Source organism: Anser cygnoides, chromosome 1 (assembly GCF_040182565.1).
Source record: "Anser cygnoides isolate HZ-2024a breed goose chromosome 1, Taihu_goose_T2T_genome, whole genome shotgun sequence".
Taxonomy (NCBI): domain Eukaryota; kingdom Metazoa; phylum Chordata; class Aves; order Anseriformes; family Anatidae; genus Anser; species Anser cygnoides.
Genome location: NC_089873.1, coordinates 9,033,375 through 9,052,500, shown reverse-complemented (window position 1 = coordinate 9,052,500; position 19,126 = coordinate 9,033,375). Strand labels below are relative to the sequence as shown.

The 19,126-nt window shown below is 39.0% G+C and overlaps 1 long non-coding RNA gene across 1 annotated transcript in view; it reads left to right on the top strand.

The window, feature by feature from the left end:
- The window catches only part of LOC125182662 (uncharacterized), a 20,393-nt gene extending 2,050 nt beyond the window's left edge, over positions 1–18,343 (top strand). Inside the window, exons 2-3 of the long non-coding RNA XR_007162853.2 lie at positions 12,542–12,655; positions 18,244–18,343. This is a non-coding gene — a long non-coding RNA (uncharacterized lncRNA). The remainder of the gene's footprint in view (positions 1–12,541; positions 12,656–18,243) is intronic.
- The last annotated feature ends 783 nt before the right edge of the window (positions 18,344–19,126 follow it).

Below are 19,126 nucleotides of genomic sequence, written 5' to 3'. Positions count from 1 at the left end.
TTATGTGAGTAACAAAGTAGAGAAACAGCCCTAGCCTGTCAGAAATTGGTATAAAGTTTCCAAGCAGGATATGGCATCTAAATTCCAAAGGAGACAGGGTTTGAGTGGTTTCTCATGCAACTCTGCACTTTGGAAAATCAGGTCATTTTTAATGAGATGCCAATATTTCGAATTAGCTGTTTCTCATCAAGCACCTGTCATTTCCATGTTGGCCTTAGTTCTTTCAAAGTTAATTGTGGAATAGAGCTGGAGAACAAGTTTCTTGCCATTTTAGATGTCTGTTTACATAGAATAACTGAGGAATGTACTTTTGGCCTCTATTTTATAGTATAAACCTGTGATCCATTTTGAAAGTCTAAGTAATCTCTATGATCTTATTTTTTCCCTTTATATGACTGGTCATCTTCTCACTTGTTTTGATCAAAAGCCTGAAAGGTATGTTCTTTATTTGGTTTTGGCAGTTTAGTTTTCTTGTTAGTGGCCTGGAAAAAAAAAAAGGAAAAAAAGCCTACCAGCGCAAGGGACTGACAGATGGTTACAGTTTCCTGACAAATTATTTATTTGAATTCTCAAACACTCAGCTCTTACTTATGACTTTTTCACTTAAGTTTTAGGAGTCGATTTATCAACAAGAATGATCACATATTGACTGTACCCATACTCAAAAGCAAATGTATTCATTTGTTCACTCTACAGAAATGAGTTAGTGACAAGTGAACTGATTCAAACAAAACACCCAAACCAAGGCTTCAGTCCAACATCTGAACTATTACAAAAAGCTTGTGTATGTCCTTTCTTTCTGGCTTTTTCTAAACCCTTGTTGTAGGCCCCTACTTGGTACTGCATGCACTCGTGGGTCTCTGACATTTTCTTTTCAGGAAACAGATAAAAAATTCTTTGAAAATATAAAGTTATTTTTCATTATATTTACACATATCTAAAAGAATTCATTGTTATAAAACATTCATTGGAATTTTCAATTTAAAGCAAGAAAATTGCTTTAACACAAAAAGATTTTTCATTAAAAGAGATCTTTTTAATTAGATTTGAAGAAGGTTGTCACTGGTGCTGGAGTTCAACATAACAAACTCAGCTTCTCAGAATGAATGTTTCTTTTACAGGTAAAAGTATATCTTTGTAATTTCACCCCCCTCAAAAGAGACCATTTCTGTATGTAGTGTAATTCGAAAGTTATATATGATTATATATACATACATATGTGTATGTACATTTATTTGCATTGGTCTCTTAATTTTAAGTGAAATGTAGTTTACCAGTAAACATCCACTTAAAAAAAAAAAATCATAAAATTGAAACACAGATTTTTATATTTTTCTTGCTGTTTCTTTACCAGTACAGTGAAGTTGTTTATTTATTTATATGGACATATGGTTCAGTGTTTAATGTATAAGTCTATCTGGGACCCATTCAGACCTTCAGCTTGTGTTTTATCTCATTAAACAGGGACTGTACATACACTGGATTTTTGTACTACACAAACAGAGTATTTACTATCTCCCAGTGGAAACATTTGGGAGTCCAAGCTGGAAGGAATCTGTTCTAAATGTAGTATTAGATGGGTGAATGTGTGTGTGAGCAAGTGGGAGGGAAATAAAGTGCCTATTACTGCACAACCTGGGATGCAGACAATGTAACTGCAAACTGTTTGATTAATGTTTCTTTTATAAAATGATGGCACCTTACTTGAAGCAGACACGTTGACAATTAAAGTACAAGTTTCTGATTTACCTGTCCTAGGTTCCTGTCTATCCTAGGGTGTGAGCTGCAGTCCCTCTTTTTCCCTAAAGCATCTGTGAAATCTGCAGCAGAATGAAACTGAACAGAAAGATTTTTTAGAAAACAGGTGTTTCTCACCCACATAATATTTTCATTGTGAGTGTGCAGAAATCTTAAAAAAATTGGTCCTTTACAAGAAAATTTATCTTACATAGTGATGGCCCTAACAGTGAAAATAAGTCTTGTCACAAACATCCACATTTTGTTAGCCTAGTAACAAGAATATCCTCTGTTGATTCGAGCAACCAGCATTTCTAGCTGCAGAATCAATACTTAGAACATGATGAATGGCTAAACTAAGAAAACATACCAATCAGCCCTGCATCTGAAGGCTTTCTCTAATGGAAAAAATAACTAAGTGATGTAAACAGAAAGGGCAAACCAAGTGACAACCTGCAAGACCACCCATCTGGGCTCGGCAGCTTGTTTAAGGGTTATCTGACTGCTTCCTTTGTGCAGGTTCACACAGTGACTATTGCTCTAAGTTCTGTTGACAGTGACCACAGATTAATTAGATCAGTGCTTTTTTAAAATGTAAACATTCCCAAGTTAGAAGACAAGTCTTATGTATAGTTCTCAGTGTGTTTGCTAGAAAAACCCATATCCTCAATTATTACTTAACTGTTGCATTTCTGTAGTACAATCTTCTTTTGGAGCTTCCCGCAGCAGAATATAAGTGATAGATTCTGGAGTTGTGCAAGCACAGATATTTACACTATATTTCTATAGTACACATTTAGAAAATCACTTTTAAAAGCTTGATTTTTTTTTTTCCCGAAAATTGCAAAAGATGTCCAATGTCGTTTCAAAAAAGAAAACTAAGCACAAGTTACATGCAGCCACTGTGGAAGAGGAGCATTAATTTCTAAGCAGAAAAATAAACACACTAAAATACACTAAAGTTGAGCATAAAAAGAGCATTAAAAAAAAACAACAACTTTGCTAACACTTTATGGTATATAGGGCTTTGAAATAGAATGTCAGAGAGCTTGGATCATTGCTTTTTATTGTAAGACATCAAAAATTCAACCATATGAGTCAGTTTCTTCCTCACAAGGAATAGTACTACACTGCACTATTACCCCTCAAGATTTCAATGGCCTACTTTTTGAAAGAAAAAAGTACTCACCGTGCATCACAAGCCCTAAATAATGCAAAGAGATCTTGCATCTCCTGCTTTTAGATTTTCATTCTCCTCCCTAATTTCAAGCTCTGGTTGCTAGTTGCTCGTGAACACCTGAGATTTCTCTAGTAGATCCATCTGTTCCCAGCTTTGTTCCTCCCTTGGAACTATTGAATTATTACCTTTACTTCCCTCATCTGGACTCCAAGAAAAGTAATAGGGGAAAGTGACTGAAAGTTCCCACAACCTATTGAATTATTAAAAAGCACAAGAATAAGGACCTTGGGGCAGATAACGGCACTTCTTTTTCCATTTTGGGAAACTTTTTCCTGATTTTACAGGCTTCCAGGCTGTAGCATTTCTGAGTATAGGGTGATGGCCAATAAATAGTTTTACTGATCAGTGGTTGAAGACTAAGCTATACAATTATTCCTGCTTCTTCTGAGACAAGCACACAAGGGAAAGATCAGCAATACACTAAGAGCCAAAGTAACGCCCTTCTCTTTTTGAGAATGATATCCATCTCCGACAGCAAATATAAAAGCAGTTGAAACAAGATTTCATGGGCCTCAATTCCCACAGCTTTTTCTGGGCATCAAATTTGATCACCATTGTAAAACATTCTATGTGAGTAGCTTGGACACTAAAAAAAAATAAAAAAAAATCTAAAACCCTTTATTTCTGTGAAATTTATAAAGTAGAATGAATCAGTTTTGTGGAAGGCATTTTGATGTGTACCAGACAGCTTTTAAATCAGTTTTCCACTGAGTAAAGAAAGGACCCTATCCCTGCTTGTTGAGCTATTGTGCTATTCTTTTACCCTGATCTACCTATAGCAATTCATTTTTTTCTTTTAGTGGAAAAGTATACAGGCTGCTCTTTGAACCTGGTTTAAAATATGAAAGCATTATAATGTTACAGGAAGAAGATAGCTACTCTACTATAAATTAGTTCTGGGATTAGACACTGAAGCAATTAAAATACCATGTAAAATAGTTTTGTCCAAATCCAATATTTCTGTTTTTTTTTTTTCTTGGTTTTTTCCCCTTAATGGAGATGATGCTGTCCCACAGCAATTTTTATTTATTTATTTATTTATATATTTAATGGGAAAAAAATATTAGAGATTCTTCATTAATCTTTGAATTGTTCTTTCTTTTCAGAATACATAGCACCAATGTTTAAGGCCACAGGCTCCATATGTGTTTCTATTCCTGGGCCAAACTCACAGATCATTTTTTATTCTTAACAACATGTATGTGTAATGGATGGCTACCAGATAATCAAGACTCTTGTTTTCCTCATGTCACTGACAGATGTTGCCATAAAAATTCAACTAGGTCAACCTCACCCATTAAAAAAAAAAAAGTTTCAGTTTATAAGACATCACAAACCATAGGCATTTCAGAATATGCATGTATTGTAACAAAACACTGTGGAGAAGTATCTAAGGCTCACACATAAGTCTGAGAATGTCCAAAACACAAATCTTTTGCCTTGTGCTGAATTTCACGTATTTAAAATTTCTGAAAATCATAATGTCCTGCAACAGAAGGCAAAAGGAAAAAAGGTTTTCATATGATAGGAACAGGCAATTATAGAAAGATTTAATTTAATGTACTGCTGAACAAAGAACTTACAGGGGCTCCAGACAAATGGGCTTGGCTTGAACAGCTCAACTGGGTTTGAGCCTTGCTGAGTCATAGGTGGAGATTTATAGTATAGTGACATGAATTATCATTCTCCAGTAATTATGTATTTTTTACATCAACATAATCTTTCAGCTTGAATATGATTCAAACTTACTGAAACAGTAAAGAAAAGGTTAAAGAGAAAAGCTTTCCAGTGCTTAAATTAGTACTATTTCCGCTCCACATCCGTACAAGCATCAGAGATTTCTCCCTAAAGCTGCCAGTATTATTCTGTTCTGCTGACCCATAAGTAGCTGAAATTTGGGCTTACTCCAGTGTGTGATTTAGGGGTTACCCTCTCATTCACAGAGCTAGCATGTGGTCTTTTTTTGCTGTAGAACTCCCTTAGCAACCCACACTTCTCTCTTTGCCAGGCTTTCTCTTGCAGATTGTGAGGGCTCGAAAACACATGACGTCCAAAACCTTGGAGGTCAGAGCTGGCAAACTGTAGCTCATTGCTGGGAATTATTTCTTCTGGAACTCTTGAAGGAGAGGCGTTTGCCTTTTCAATTCTACAAGTTCTGCAGAGTTTTGTAGGGAGAAGTGTAATTTCTTTACTTGGAAAAATATATATACTTTTTTCTTCATGCAAGCCATTTGCTATGACCTCACAAGGTCTTTTGGGAAATGTTTTGAGGTAGAAGAAACATTTTGTTTCTCTGATCATTTTCTAAGGTACTATTATATGATTCCACTAGACATTTTAAACCCTGTCCTTAGCTAAAATAGGCAATCGATATTTAAACAACCTTCAGACTCCTTGTAAAACTTTGAGAGTCCTATATATATTCTTGCTAAGATTCCCTCACCAGGGAATGACGAGGCGAGAAACAGGAAGAGCAAGCAAATCAATACCTGGCTCTAAGCTGGCTCTGGTGTCACCGAGATAATTTTTTTTATTTTTTTTTTTGATCATGGGTCATTTCACAAGACACCAGACCTGCTGGCAGTGGATGGCGATCACCTGTCTCTAGAGGGGAAAAGGATCTTTCCTCAGGATTTAGCAGGGCTCACTGTAAGGGCTTTAAACTAGATTTGAAGGGGGAAAGGGATAAAACCAGGCTTGACAGAGCTGGTTTAGGCTTTTCCCCCCAAAAAGGTGGCAGGATCACTAGCCCAACTGAAGTGCATCTACACAAATGCACGCAGTATGGGAAACAAACAGGAGGAGCTGTGTATTGGGTTTACATGGCAAGGTTTTGGTAGCAGGGGCCTGCAGGGATGGCCTCTGTAAGGAGTCCACCCATGGGGGACCCATGTTGGAGCAGTGTGTTCCTAATGGATGGGCCCCATGGTACAGACCTATGTGGGAGCAGTTCTTGAAGAGCTGCTGCCTGTGGGCAGCTCCCGCAGGCTCAGTTTGGGAAGGACGGCATCCCATGGGAGGGATCCCACATGGAGCAGGGGCCTGCAGAGAGTGACCGTGAAGGAGCTACGGAGACAAAGTGTTATGGACTGGCTGCAGCCCCATTTCCCATTCCCCTGCACCACTTGGGGGAAGCATACAGAAAAGGGTGGAGGGGAGGGAAGTGTTTTTCACTTGCTTTTAGTTTCTCACATCTCTAGCTTGTTAGTAATAGGTAATAAATTACATTAATCTCAGTATCCTGAGTCTGTTTTGCCTGTGACGGTAATTGGTGAGTGATTTCCTTGTCCTTATCTCAACTCTTGAGCCCTTTTCATCGCATTTTCTCCCCCTTTCCCTTAGAGGAGTGGGAGTGAAATAGTGGTTGTGGTAGAGATCAGCTGCCCAGCTGGGTAAAACCACCACAAGCTGGAAGCCATTGCGTAGCAGGAGGGCTATGACACAGTTATTATCATCAAAACATGGTATGACAGCTCACATGAATGGAGCACTGCAGTGGATGACTTCAAACTCTTCAGAAAGGTTAGGCTAGGAAAGAGAGGTGGAGTATAGCCTTGTATGTGACGGAGTGTTTGGATTGTGTAGAGCTGAACAATGATGATGACAGCGTTGAGTGTTTATGAGCAAGAATCAGGGGGAAGGCCAGTGAGGTAGATGTCGTGGTGGGAGTCTGTTATAGACTGCCCAACCAGGTGGAAGAGGCAGACAACATATCCTATAAGCAGCTGGGAGAAATCTTTGCAATCTCTAGCCCTTGTTCTCATGGGGGACTTCAGCTTACCAGATGTCTTCTGAAAATACAACACAGCAGAGAGGAAACAGTCTAGGAAGTTTCTAGAGTGTGTGGAAGATAACTTCCTGACACAGTTGATGGGTGAGCCAACTAGGGATGGCACCCCACTGGATCTTTTGCTTGTTAACAGAGAAGGACTTGTGAGTGAAGTGAAGGCTAAAGACTGTTTTGGGCATAGTGATCATGAATTAACTGAGTTCTTGATTCTTGGAAAAGTAAAGAGGCAGGTGAGCAGAACTGCCACCGTGGACTTCTGGAGGGAAGACTTTGACCTGTTTAGAAGACTGGTTGACGGAATCCCTTGGAAGGCAGTCCTGAGGGGCAAAGGAGTCTAGGAAGGTTGGACACTCTTCAAGAAGGAAATCTTAAAGGCACAGGAGGAGGCTGTCCCCACATGTCAAAAGACGAGCTGGCATGGAAGAAGACTGTCCTTCCTGAACAGAGAGCCATGGCTAGAGCTCAGGAAGAAAAAGAGGGTTATGACCCTTGGAAGAAGGGGCAGGTCACTCAGGGTGACTATAAAGAGATATTGTAGGGCTGTGCAGGGACAACATTAGAAGGGCCAAAGCCCAATTTGAGCTCAGTCTGACTACTGCTGTTAATAAAAATGTTTTTATAAATACACAAACAAGACAAGGGGTACAAAGAAATCTACATCCTTTATTGGATGTGGGGCGAAACATAGTGATAAGAGATGAGGAAATGGCTGAGGCACTTAATGCCTTCTTTGTCTCAGTTTTTAGCAGCAGATGTTCTGCAGGTACCCAGTCCACTGAGCTGGTAGATAGAGATAGGGAGCAGAATCAAGACCTCATAATCCATGAGGATTATCAAGCTAGCAACCTGCTAAACCACATAGACATATGCAAGCCTATGGGGCTGGATGCGATCCACCCGAGGGTACTGAGTTAGTTGTTGGAAGTGCTCACCAATCTACCTTCCATCATTTATCAGCAGTCCTGGCTATCAGGTGAGGTCCCAGTCAACTGGCATCTAGCAAATGAGACACCCATATACAAGAAGGGTGTGAAGGAGGATCTGGGAAACTACAGGCCTGTCAGTCAACTTCAGTGCCGGGGAAGCTCATGGAGCAGATTATCTTGAGTGCCATCATGCAGCACTTACAGGGCAACCAGGCAATCAGGCCCAGTCAGCGTGGGTTTATGAAAGGCAGGTCCTGCTTGACGAACCTGATTTCCTTCTATGGCAAGGTGATGCATTCAGTAGATAAGGAAAAGCTGTGGCTGTGATCTACCTAGACTTCAGTAAGGCTTTTGACACTGTTTTCCACAGCATCCTCCTAAAGGAGCTGGCTGTTCGAGGCCTGGACTGGTGTAATCTTCATTGGATTAAAAACTGGCTGGGTGGCCAGGCCCAAAGAGTTGTGGTGAATGGAGTTAAATCCAGTTGGAGGCTGGTTACTAGTGGTGTCCCCCAGGGCCTGGTATTGGGGCCAGTTTTCCTCAATATCTTTATCAATCATCTGGACGAGGGGATCGAGTGCACCCTCAGTAAGTTTGCAGATGACACCAAGTTAGGTGCGTGTGTCGATCTGGTCAGGGGTAGGAAGGCTCTGCAGGATGATCTGGATAGGCTGGACCAGTGGGCTGAGGCCAACTGTATGAAGTTCAACAAGGCTAAGTGCTGTGTCCTGCGCTTGGGGCACAACAACCCCATGAGCATGTCCAGAGAAGGGCAACAAAGCTGTTGAAGGGTCTAGAGAACAAGTCTTATGAAGAGTGGCTGAGGGAACTGAAGATATCTAGCCTATGGAACAAGACGATCAAAGAAGACGTTGTCACGCTCTACAGTTGCCTTTAAGGAGGCTTTTACAAGGTGGGGATAGGGCTCTTCTCCCAAGCACCAAGTGATAAGAGAAAGTGGCCTCAAGTTGCACCAGGGGAGGTTTAAGCCAGATACTAGGAAAAATTTCTTCACCGAGAAGGTTGTGAGGTATTGCAACAGGCTGCCCAGGAAAGTAGTTCAATCACCAACCATGGAGGTCTTCCAAAAAAGTGTAGATGTAGTGCTTAGTGATGGTTTAATGGTGGACTTCGCAGTGCTAGGTTAATGGTTGGACTAGATGATCTTAGAGCTCTTTTCCAACCTGAATGATTCTATGGTTCTATGGTTCTATGTAATCCTAAAGGTGCATTGAACCAGCAGTGTAGTTGCCATAGAAAGAACTGGCTGGCTAGGCTATTCCTAATGCTTGGCAGAGTCTGTTTTTTCACTCTTGAATTCATATCTAAACCTACATAAGAAGCTATTTTCATAAGCTTTATTTGATACCCATATGTTTTTAAGTTCTTACAAAACTCTGAAGTAACAGGATGACGTGAAGGTTCCCTGAGAAGAGATCAGCAGTCATCAGGATAGCAGCAGCCATGGTGAACTGTTTGCACAGGCTTGACTTCTATTAAACCAGAGAATACCTGACACAAAAGTCTGTGTCTAGACGCCACTGGTCAACTTCCTTTTTAAAATGCCCTGAGGGTTTCATTGGCCTATTCTCCTGCCTGGACACAAGGCAAGGAAAAAAAAAAAATGTGTATAGTGAATGGTATGAAGCTGGGATGCAACTGGGCACACAAGTGTAGAAATCGGGAACTACTCCAGCATCTGGTAATATTAGGCAGAACATAATCATGTCTGCTCTACATCTTTACTGCTTAGGGAAAAATAAGAATGATTTTAAGGCTGTAACTGTTTTGAGATTATCAAGACTGAAAATATTCTGTGAATTTATCACACTCCTGTTTAATGGCCGAGCAGTTTTCCTCTAGTTGTTGTTCTAATGGCTCAATAGCTGACATTCAGTGGAACAATATGCTATATACATCCATGCATCCCTAAATAGCTGAAGTCCCCATACGAGAAACTTAGCAACCAGCATCTGCAAAAGCAATCATACTCGGAATCATTATAAAACATAATACAGGTGATATGGTTATGAGATTATTTAAGCCTTCCTTGCTATTTAGAGCTCTATTACTGTCTTTTGTAGCAGTTCATAACAAGAAAGCCTGGATTTCTGAAAGCCATCTAATACTGACTTTTTTACCTGTTCTGTGAATACTAGGACATAAAAAACAATGAAAGCTTACTTCAAACATAAGTTAAATTGTATGCATTAAATCTTGGCACAACTGAAGTCAGTAGCAAAATTCCTGCTGACTTCTGTGTTCACAACCTCCATTTTTGAGCATTTATCAGTCTTTAAAGTGTTTAGCTTTGCACCCTCCTGTTGAGGGAGAGAACAGCTTAAATTTTACAGATGGCAAAGTAAGTCATAAAGGCTAGGATTCATTCAATTGGTTCCACCTATTTGAAAGTTAGGCATTTAGTCTAAATTGATCACCTCTGCATCTCTAGTCAATGGAAAAACATTTTTCCTTCCAGGGGAAATTGAATGAATGAATGAATGAATGAATGAATGAATGAATGAAGTCTAGTTTAAGCAGGAAGAATCTACTGAAGGAAATACCTCCGACATTGCAGAGCTATTTTGGAATGAGGTCACTCTCCCTCAGGCTGCCTATTTGTTTCCACTGATGATGGGAAGAGCTCTAGATGAACTCTATATTAAGTAAGTTAAAATATGAATCTGTAAAGGAACTTAGGGATCACTGCGTTCACTGGTACAATGCTTAACTTCTAGTTGTCTGCCCACAGCACAGTCTGTGGTTAGACCTTTTGTCTGACATTTAGATTCCATGTACAGGTCTCCTCAGAGTGGAGGGTAGAAGCCACCTGAGATCACAAACCAAAACAGACAGTAAGAAAATAAGAAAAGAAAAAAACACAGACCATAAGAAAGTATTGTGTCCAGTTCTGCCCCCTCCCCAGTATGAGAAAGATGGACATACTGGAAAGGATGCAATGTAAGGCCACAAAGGTGATTAAAGGACTGGGGTGTCTTTCCTCTGCAGAAAGGCTGAGAGAGCTGGGACTTTTTAGCCTAGAGAAGAGAAGGCTCAGGAGCTCTCATCAATGTGTATGAATAACTGAAGGGAGGGTGCAAAGAAAACAGAGCAAGGCTCTTTTCAGTGGTGCCCCATGCCAGGGCAATGGGATAAACTCAAACAAAAGAGGTTGTCTCTAAACATCAGGAAACACTTTTCTTATGTACTTGTGATGACTGTGTACTGGAACAGGTTCCTCAAAGGTGTTGTGGAGTCTCCCATCCTTGGAGAATAAAAACTGCCTGGGCAACTTGCTCCAGGTATCCCTGCTTGAGCAGGGGAGTTGGACCAGATGACCTCCAGAGATCCCTTCCAATCTCAACCATTCTGTGACTCTGTGAAATAATTAGAAAAAGAGTACCAGATCACCACTTCTTGTTAGGAAGTTGAGAGCCTATGCTCATGATAGAAGGATGCATTAATCATAGAATGGCTTGGGTTGGAAGGGACCTTAAAGATCATCTAGTTTCAATCCCCCTACCATGGGCAGGGATGTCATCCACTAAATCAGGTTGCCCAGAGCCCCATCTAACCTGGTCTTGAACATGGCCAGGGATGGGGCATCCACAACTTCTCTGGGCAACCTGTTCCAGCCTCACCACCCTCTGAGTAAAGAATTTCCCCCTAACATCCATACTAGATCTCCCCTCTTTTAGTTTAAAACCATTACCCTTTGTCTTGTCACTATCTGCCTGTGTAAAAATCTGGAGTTCAGAGTTGGTGTCTATTTATAAAAATGCAATATCATTACTTCTATACATTATGTCCCTGCCCAGGGAACTCTGAGTGGAATCAGAAAACCTAGGTTTGAAGATTATCTTCTCTTGAAAGGATTAATTTCAAATCCATAGTTCTCACCCCCAGGGGAGAACCATATGTAAGCTGTTTCAGGTGAAAAAGTTTACTTTATTCTACTTAGAAAAAGACTTGTGATCCAGTGAACAAGAGGGATTATCCTGGTCTATGACTAGGACAGTCACTGGGTACAGTGGAGAGCCAGACCTTGATCTCTATTCCCTCACCTTCTGGTATAGTTATCTCTAGAATCAAAAATCAGAACCTGAACCTCCCTTCCTCAGACACTCTCTTGTTAAATACTATTAGAAATCTACAGTAGTGCTAATGTTTCTGTGGGCAGACTACATCTCTTAGAAACAGAAAATAAAGAATTACATACCAAGAATATAGAAAAAAGTCCCTTGTTTTCTTAGTGTTTTCACAAGGAACTCCTTAGCCAAATCTCTCTCCTCTGCCCATAAATCCTCCCAACAGTGTAAAAGCTTATAATTTTAATACTCCAACATAAACCATAGACATGTTTCTTCCTGAATTACATGTAATTGCTAACCAGTGGCTGCAGGCAGATGTGTTCACCCCATCAAAAAAACAGTGAAAGTTTGCTTGGAGCTTTTTTTCCAAGATGACTGATAACCACAAACACCTGTATTTAAACCAACAGGCATCTTAAGAATTATGTGGAGTAATGAAGGGGCAACAAATCTTATCCTTGGTGCTGAACTCCTTGACAATTTAATTATCTTTAGCTGTGTGATATTTTAATCACCAGACTAGGGTAATCCTGGTCAGACAAAGAGGGACACATATCAGTTTGTACATCTGTGAGGGATACACACCACAGTCGGTGTCTTTTCACCTGTGAAAGTACAGTAGCTTCTTAGAAATATTCATTGGATTAAACAAGTTGCTTTTTCATCATAGAACGGTAAGTTTGCCTACTTCACTGTTTTTCTAAGTGTTCAATTTCAATTAAAAACTAATAAAAATCTAAACAATCTCACATAACAGGTTATGTAATCTTCAGTAGAAGTCTTCAGGGACCATGGCTGTTCATGGCTGTGAACTCAGAGCCATTTGTCAATGGGAGCATGCAGCATTTCTGCTATTCATACATATCCTATGGTGAGTGCCCTATTACTCATGTCATATCTTTTAATAAGGTATAAATGAAAATATTTATCTTCTGGTTTTCTGCCTATCATGCATAAAGTTTGGATACACAAAAGGATAGATTAAAAATTATTTTTTGATTTAGAGTTTTAGTCTTTTTTCTTTCAGTTTGAAGGTATGGGCAATAAGCAATCTTTGCTGTACTTCCATTATTTAATAGCAAGAAAAAGGTAGCAGATCATTAACATAAACGTACATACCTTTTATTCACAGGAAAACTATGGAATGATGAAGCTTCTTTCAGTACAAATTAGTACTGAAACAGCATTAGGAACTGAAGGGCTCCCCAACTTAATAACTGGAAATCCTACGTATTATTATGGTCCATAATTAGCAACACAATCAAAGGTTTAAGTTAAGAAAAAGATTTTTTATAAGGCAAATACACGAACACCATAATGTAATGACTAGACACCAGGATAGAGTACAAACTCTAAGGCTATTTGTCGTTGGAAAAAGTTTTCCTAGAGTTGTGATGAAGTTACCAGAACTTTAAATATAAAATATGATGAGCAAAATATGTGCTTGGGTTAGACACAGGGAGCTTCGCAGGGCATTTATTAGGTAAAGAGATGTGGCTTGTACTACACCAAACATTGAACCCCATGATTATAACTCTTTTCTACTCACAGATCCGGTAAGCACTGGACATTCAGCCTTGCCTGATTTCTCTGAGGTGATGATGCCTTCACTATTTGGTTCAAATGGGGTGTTTTCCTTTATTTTTTGTATTTGTCTGTGTTTCTATTTGATATCTCAATATGATGAACTGGGCAAGGATTTTGCTGAACTCATTGCTGCACAGGCCTTTAAGCAAACACCAGATGAGAACTAAAGAATCCACTGACTGTCACTACTGAGTTGGTTTAGAATTGAATTAATCAAACTTTGTATAATTCATTAAGTACATTAGAATATTAAGTTAATTTAATGCTCTCTTTTCCTGATTAGGATATTTTATCAGACTCTCCTTCATTTGGGTTTACAGTGTCAGGTATTCCAATCAGTGACATTTAAACATGACTAATTTTAACTTAGAGGTGCAATCAGTGATTTTTCACAAGCAATCACCCCAGTAGATTAAAGAGGCTGACTCTCTTTTGGGAAATCATTTTCTTCTCTGGCATTTTCTGGGAAACAATCTGGTTTGAGGGCAAGCAGTATTTTGAATAAGACCCAGTAGTCTTGGCCTCTGGTATTTAACAGGAGTGTTATAAAAACAGGTGCTAATGTCATGCACATTATGTACTCACTCCCCAGCAGTTGTTAAGGTGATAGTGTGGCTGAAAGCACCTTTTGGCAGATGAAGTTTCCTGAAATGTCATTGTATTCCACAGCTGCTGTGTAAAAGTGGGTCAACAGCCATGTCCTGTGGGCTGAGATGAGCAATCCAGTTTTGAAATTTCTCATCTACAAAGCTTGGAGGCCAAAGGAGAAATGTGAGGGAGTAGGTGAAATCCTGGTCCTCTCTGAGTCCAGGGAATGCCGCTAACGGCTTTAGGAAAGACCAGGATTTAATTCAATGTGTTTTAGTAGTTAAAGTCAGGTAAGGGAATCCCAAAAAGACAGGAGCCAAATGAACTGCTTTGTTGGTTACAGGGTAGTAGCATTTACACCAAGAAAATTTCAAAAAATCACTGTTGAAAAACTTTCTTCACAAGTTTATCTGTATCTTGTAAATCAACAGACATGAGCCTATTAGAAACCATCCTGATTTTGCCCACAAGATGACAGGTAACTTCAAAATTTCTGCCCAATTCAATTTTAGTGCTGGGATTTATGCTAAAGCAGAATAGCAGGTAAGGAAGGAGTCATGCCAAGAGGGGAAATACACGGCAGCTTATGAGTAAAATTGCTGGAACATTTGTATGAAGCAAATAAGCAAATGAATTGCAAGGTTGGTGCCAGGCTTCCTCTTGTTCCAGATGAAGGGTGATACAAGGTCATTTCTCTGTCTCCAGGCTGTTATCCCTGGTGCAGCCAACATAGCAAGGAAGGAGCACCGATCCCTGCTTCTCAGATATTCAACTGTTGTGAGATCAGGGTCCTGCTTTCTCTTGCTTCAACCATTAGTGCAAACTTGTCTCACCCGTTAGACCATTATAAACAGTGGGTTGAGCATGGGGCTTTTGTTTTTTTATCTGAAATACAGCCCCCATTGGTGGAAATTGCTCAGCTGTGCAGCATTTCTGCCCCTATTCTCTGGTCTTTAATCAATGCTTGTGTCTAAAAAAAGGAATATGAAGAAAAATGTTCTCCGTGTTCATAATAACAATTCAATTTACCATATATAAGAAGAGTTTTAATGCTATTTCAGGGAACACCAATGCTAAACAAACAGATAAATGAAAGGGCAGCAGACAGGTTCTTTCCAACACATAGCTCTCAAACATCTATTTCCCAGAATCGTCTCTTAGCGAGAAAATTCATTCAACATCTGAGCAATGGCTGCATTTTTTGGAGTATCTGAGGAGGGAGAGGTGGGACAGAGGCACTTGAAATGCATTTGAGTTTGAAAGGCATACATTTACAGGACTGACTGATTGCTGGAGTATTCAGGACACCAAAGCTGTTTCCACCAAGCTTTAAATAAGAGAACTCATTTGAACTTTTACAGAGTTTATTTTTACTGGGCGGTAAGCTGCAGTATTGTACTGGTCCATGAAAGAACAGAGATTCAGGCTTAGTGTTCACAGCCTTGACCCCATGGCTTGCACATATGTATCGTGAGAGGCTCTTCCATTACATGATCACATAACAAATTCACACCCCTATTCCTGTTAAATAATTTGCAACTGTTTGAACCTGAGAGTCTCTCACTATTCGGCCAAGCCCCATGCCAGCCAACCACAAGTGTGCACCATATGAGCCGCTAAGGCTATAGCTGCTCTGCTGGCTCTACCACCATTGGGAAGGATACGCTTCCCATTGCTGGGGAGCACATGTCCTGCTTATGCACTTAGACGCCTTGTTTTTAAGATGTTTAGGCAGGTGTTGTTGTTATGGCCTGTGAAGCAGATGTGCATCTATGACTAACAGATCATAAAATGGAGAGGTTAATAAAGGGATAAGAGGTGTCACACTTGCAATATCAATGGTGAGGTGGGCTCGACAGGAGTCCAAGGTGCAACAATTGTTTAAAGGATATTATGTGATTTGTGAGGCTTATTAAAAACTAAGAACTATGTCTCAGTCTTTCTCTGCAATTCTTTCTCACCTTTTCTATTGTGTTCTCCCCACACTCACCATTTATTTAAAAAAAAAATTTTTATAAATATTGCAGTCAGTTATAATGTCTCATTTCTATACGTATTTAAAGCATAAAGCAGCTTAGTTTGTATATTAACTTGTAAATAATCTAGTAGGATATCTGAGTGGCTGTTATAAAATTGTGTGAGTCTCTCTCCTTCCCTTTTCCTCTTTTTTATTTCAGAAATGAAAAGACCAAATGTTCAAATGTTGCAGCACATACAGAATCCTCATTCGGATAAAAGCAAGCAAGCAAGTGAACAAATAAACTATTAAAAAAAAAAAAAACCTCAAATTACTATTTAGTAAACTGGAATAGCTCAAGAAAGTAAAATGCCATTTCATTACTCTAGCCCTGAATTTCAAAAGTCCTTTCCTGGAGTTTATTTAAGGTCATTCTTAAAAGAGAATAGCAGCCATAATAGTAGAAATAGGAATTAATAACAATAATAAATTAGAAAGGAAGAAAAATGTAATGTGGGACCAATGGAAATAAAGTGTGCACTGATTAATGAAGTAGATTAAGGTTCAGATTTTCAAGTGGTGCAACTCTCCCGATTTCATGGATTTCACGAACATTTCATTAGCCCTGCCTTTGCCTTTGAGTCACAACAAGATCTACACTAAATTTCATCTTAATCTGCCTCTGCCTCTGTTCCCTCATTATTTCTAGATGTTGAAACACAGCTTTAAATGTTTGTAATGCTTTACAGTGCACTGAGAAGACTAGAAATGGAAAGGTCTTCAAAAGTATTTTATAATTTTCATTAGGATGCAATACCCCATGTTGCACATCAAATACCTTATGAAATGGTTGAGTTTATTATTATTTTTTTAAGTCTACTACATGATACTGTACAGAGGTTTCATATAAAGGTATAATAAAGGCAGAATATTGTTAAATATATTTAAGTTGTATGCTGAAGTACTCTCAGCCTTAACTGGGGAGGCTAGTAAGAACTTAAATGACTGAGAGAGCAAAGGAGGTAGTTCTGATCTCCATTTAGCTTTTTAATTTAGAGCTCCCAACTTGCAAGTTTAGAGTCACAGGGTAGCAATAGACTCCTAAATAAATTCATTTAAAATCCAAATTTAAATGTCTAATTCTGAGACTCAAGCCAGGAACTGTCTTCTAGCTGAGTCAGCAGATAGAGCAATAAACTATTCTCAGCTGGAAGTCAGTCTTTGAAGATCTTACAGATCTATTAATCTACATCTACTAATTCACCAAACTGAAGGAAATAATTCACTAACTTTCCAACTGACAAGCAACTCATGAGATATCTTTCATCCTTCATGAAGGAAAAAAAGAAAAAAAGATAGTAAAAATACAATGACTATTAGCTACAACATCTGATTTCAAAGCTTATCACAATCTAAACTCTCATCCCTCCTGGATTTTGTTTAATTTAATAGAGATGACATGTTTGGAGTATCAAGTGTACTCTGCACAAAATTTAATATCTAATTACAGAAAGTGACTGAAAACTAGAGCAAAGATGACACCAGTTGACAATTATTCCAGCTCCTTGGCTTTTACACATTTTTCATTGTTCAAGTATTAAATATCAATCCAGAAATCCTGATGCTTGCCCTTTGGACTATGTAGTAAATGAGTCCTGTCTTCCAACACATGTGCTTATGCAGTGTTTTGCAATTAAAGTGCGTGAGTAATGGAGTGTAAAAGAGTATCTCAGACATAAATCAAACATGCGCCCTCTGGATCATGCGAGATTTTGCCCAGACTTGAATGGTCAGGAACGCCTCTTGGCAAGCAGTCTGCATTTTCAAGATAAGACCAACTGTAAATGGCATTACTGGATGCCTTGGAGAGTATCATTTAACTCCACGTGGGAATACTGTAGTATGTAACACATCATCTGTAACTTATTCCCCTTCAAGAAAATGTATGACAATTTTGGAAGGCTTGTTCTAAATTACCGTTAGAATGTAAAGATAAACTCTGAGTCACTGAAATACAGAGACATTCAGACCATGTTTTTCAGTTTTGACACTTTGGTATTAGGAAAGGACATGGAAGATTATGGCGAAACCTGCTTGTTTTGCTTTCAGAGAAGTTGTGTTAGCCCCTGTGCTGATTGCTCCTGAAAATCTTACCTCCTTTAACATGCAACTTAGTGGTACTTTGTGCTGTAAGGGCAAAGTTCTCCCATTTGTGTAATTCCTCTTCATTGCAGTGGGACTGCATACACCTTTTACACGTTGATTAAAACCTTGTTGTAGGGCTTGAGGGCAAATTTCTCATCTTTTCATACTTTTCTCATTCCTAGTGATGTCACTGGGAGTTGTAACGGGATGAAGAAAATGGATTACCCCACACAGAAGTCTCGAATACAACTATTTTTTTACAGATCACTTGAACAACAGTCCTAATAAATAAATAAATAAATAAATAAATGAATAAATAAATTGCTATTAGCTGAAAGGCTTTATGTTTTAGCATAGTTTCTTTTCTTTCCCTTCTCCCTCCCTTCTCTGCCCCCCCCCCCCCCCCCCCAAGTGGAATTTGAGCTAACCTTGCAACAACTCAGATAAATGGAGAATACTTTTAGTTTCAAACCACACTGGATATCAGCGACATTGTTAACATTGTTACATTATTAAAGTACCAAGAAAGAAAAGTCAAGTCTTGTTCATGTTACTGGAAGTGACTATTCAGATTTATTACTGATCAGTCAAGCTCCAAGTGGTCTGTATCTTAATAAGAACATTCATGACTGGAGCAATATCAATTTATACTTCTTTTTCCCATAGTTTGACGATCCCAGACTGTACTGATCAGTCACAGAAAAGTGAGGCAATATGTGTGCATATATATATATATATTTTTTTTTTTTTCCAAAGGAACGGTTTTCCAGCAAAATCATTGGCTTGATGAGCTGGAAAATGTTCAGAGGAACGTGACATTTTTATAAACAATTTTTTTGAGGAAACCATCAGGATGCTTGATCTTGGCAAATATTCTTTAAAACACAACCTGCGTTAAATCATTTCAATAAGGTCAAAACTGAAATATTTCAGAATATTTTGTTTGACAAAAAGTCTCAAAGAGTTTTATATTTTGTAACAATTCAGAAGGAAAACATATTTCAAAGTGTCAGAATATCCCATGGGCTGGAAAACTGTTTTAGAGTTTGCTCTTGGGACAAGTAT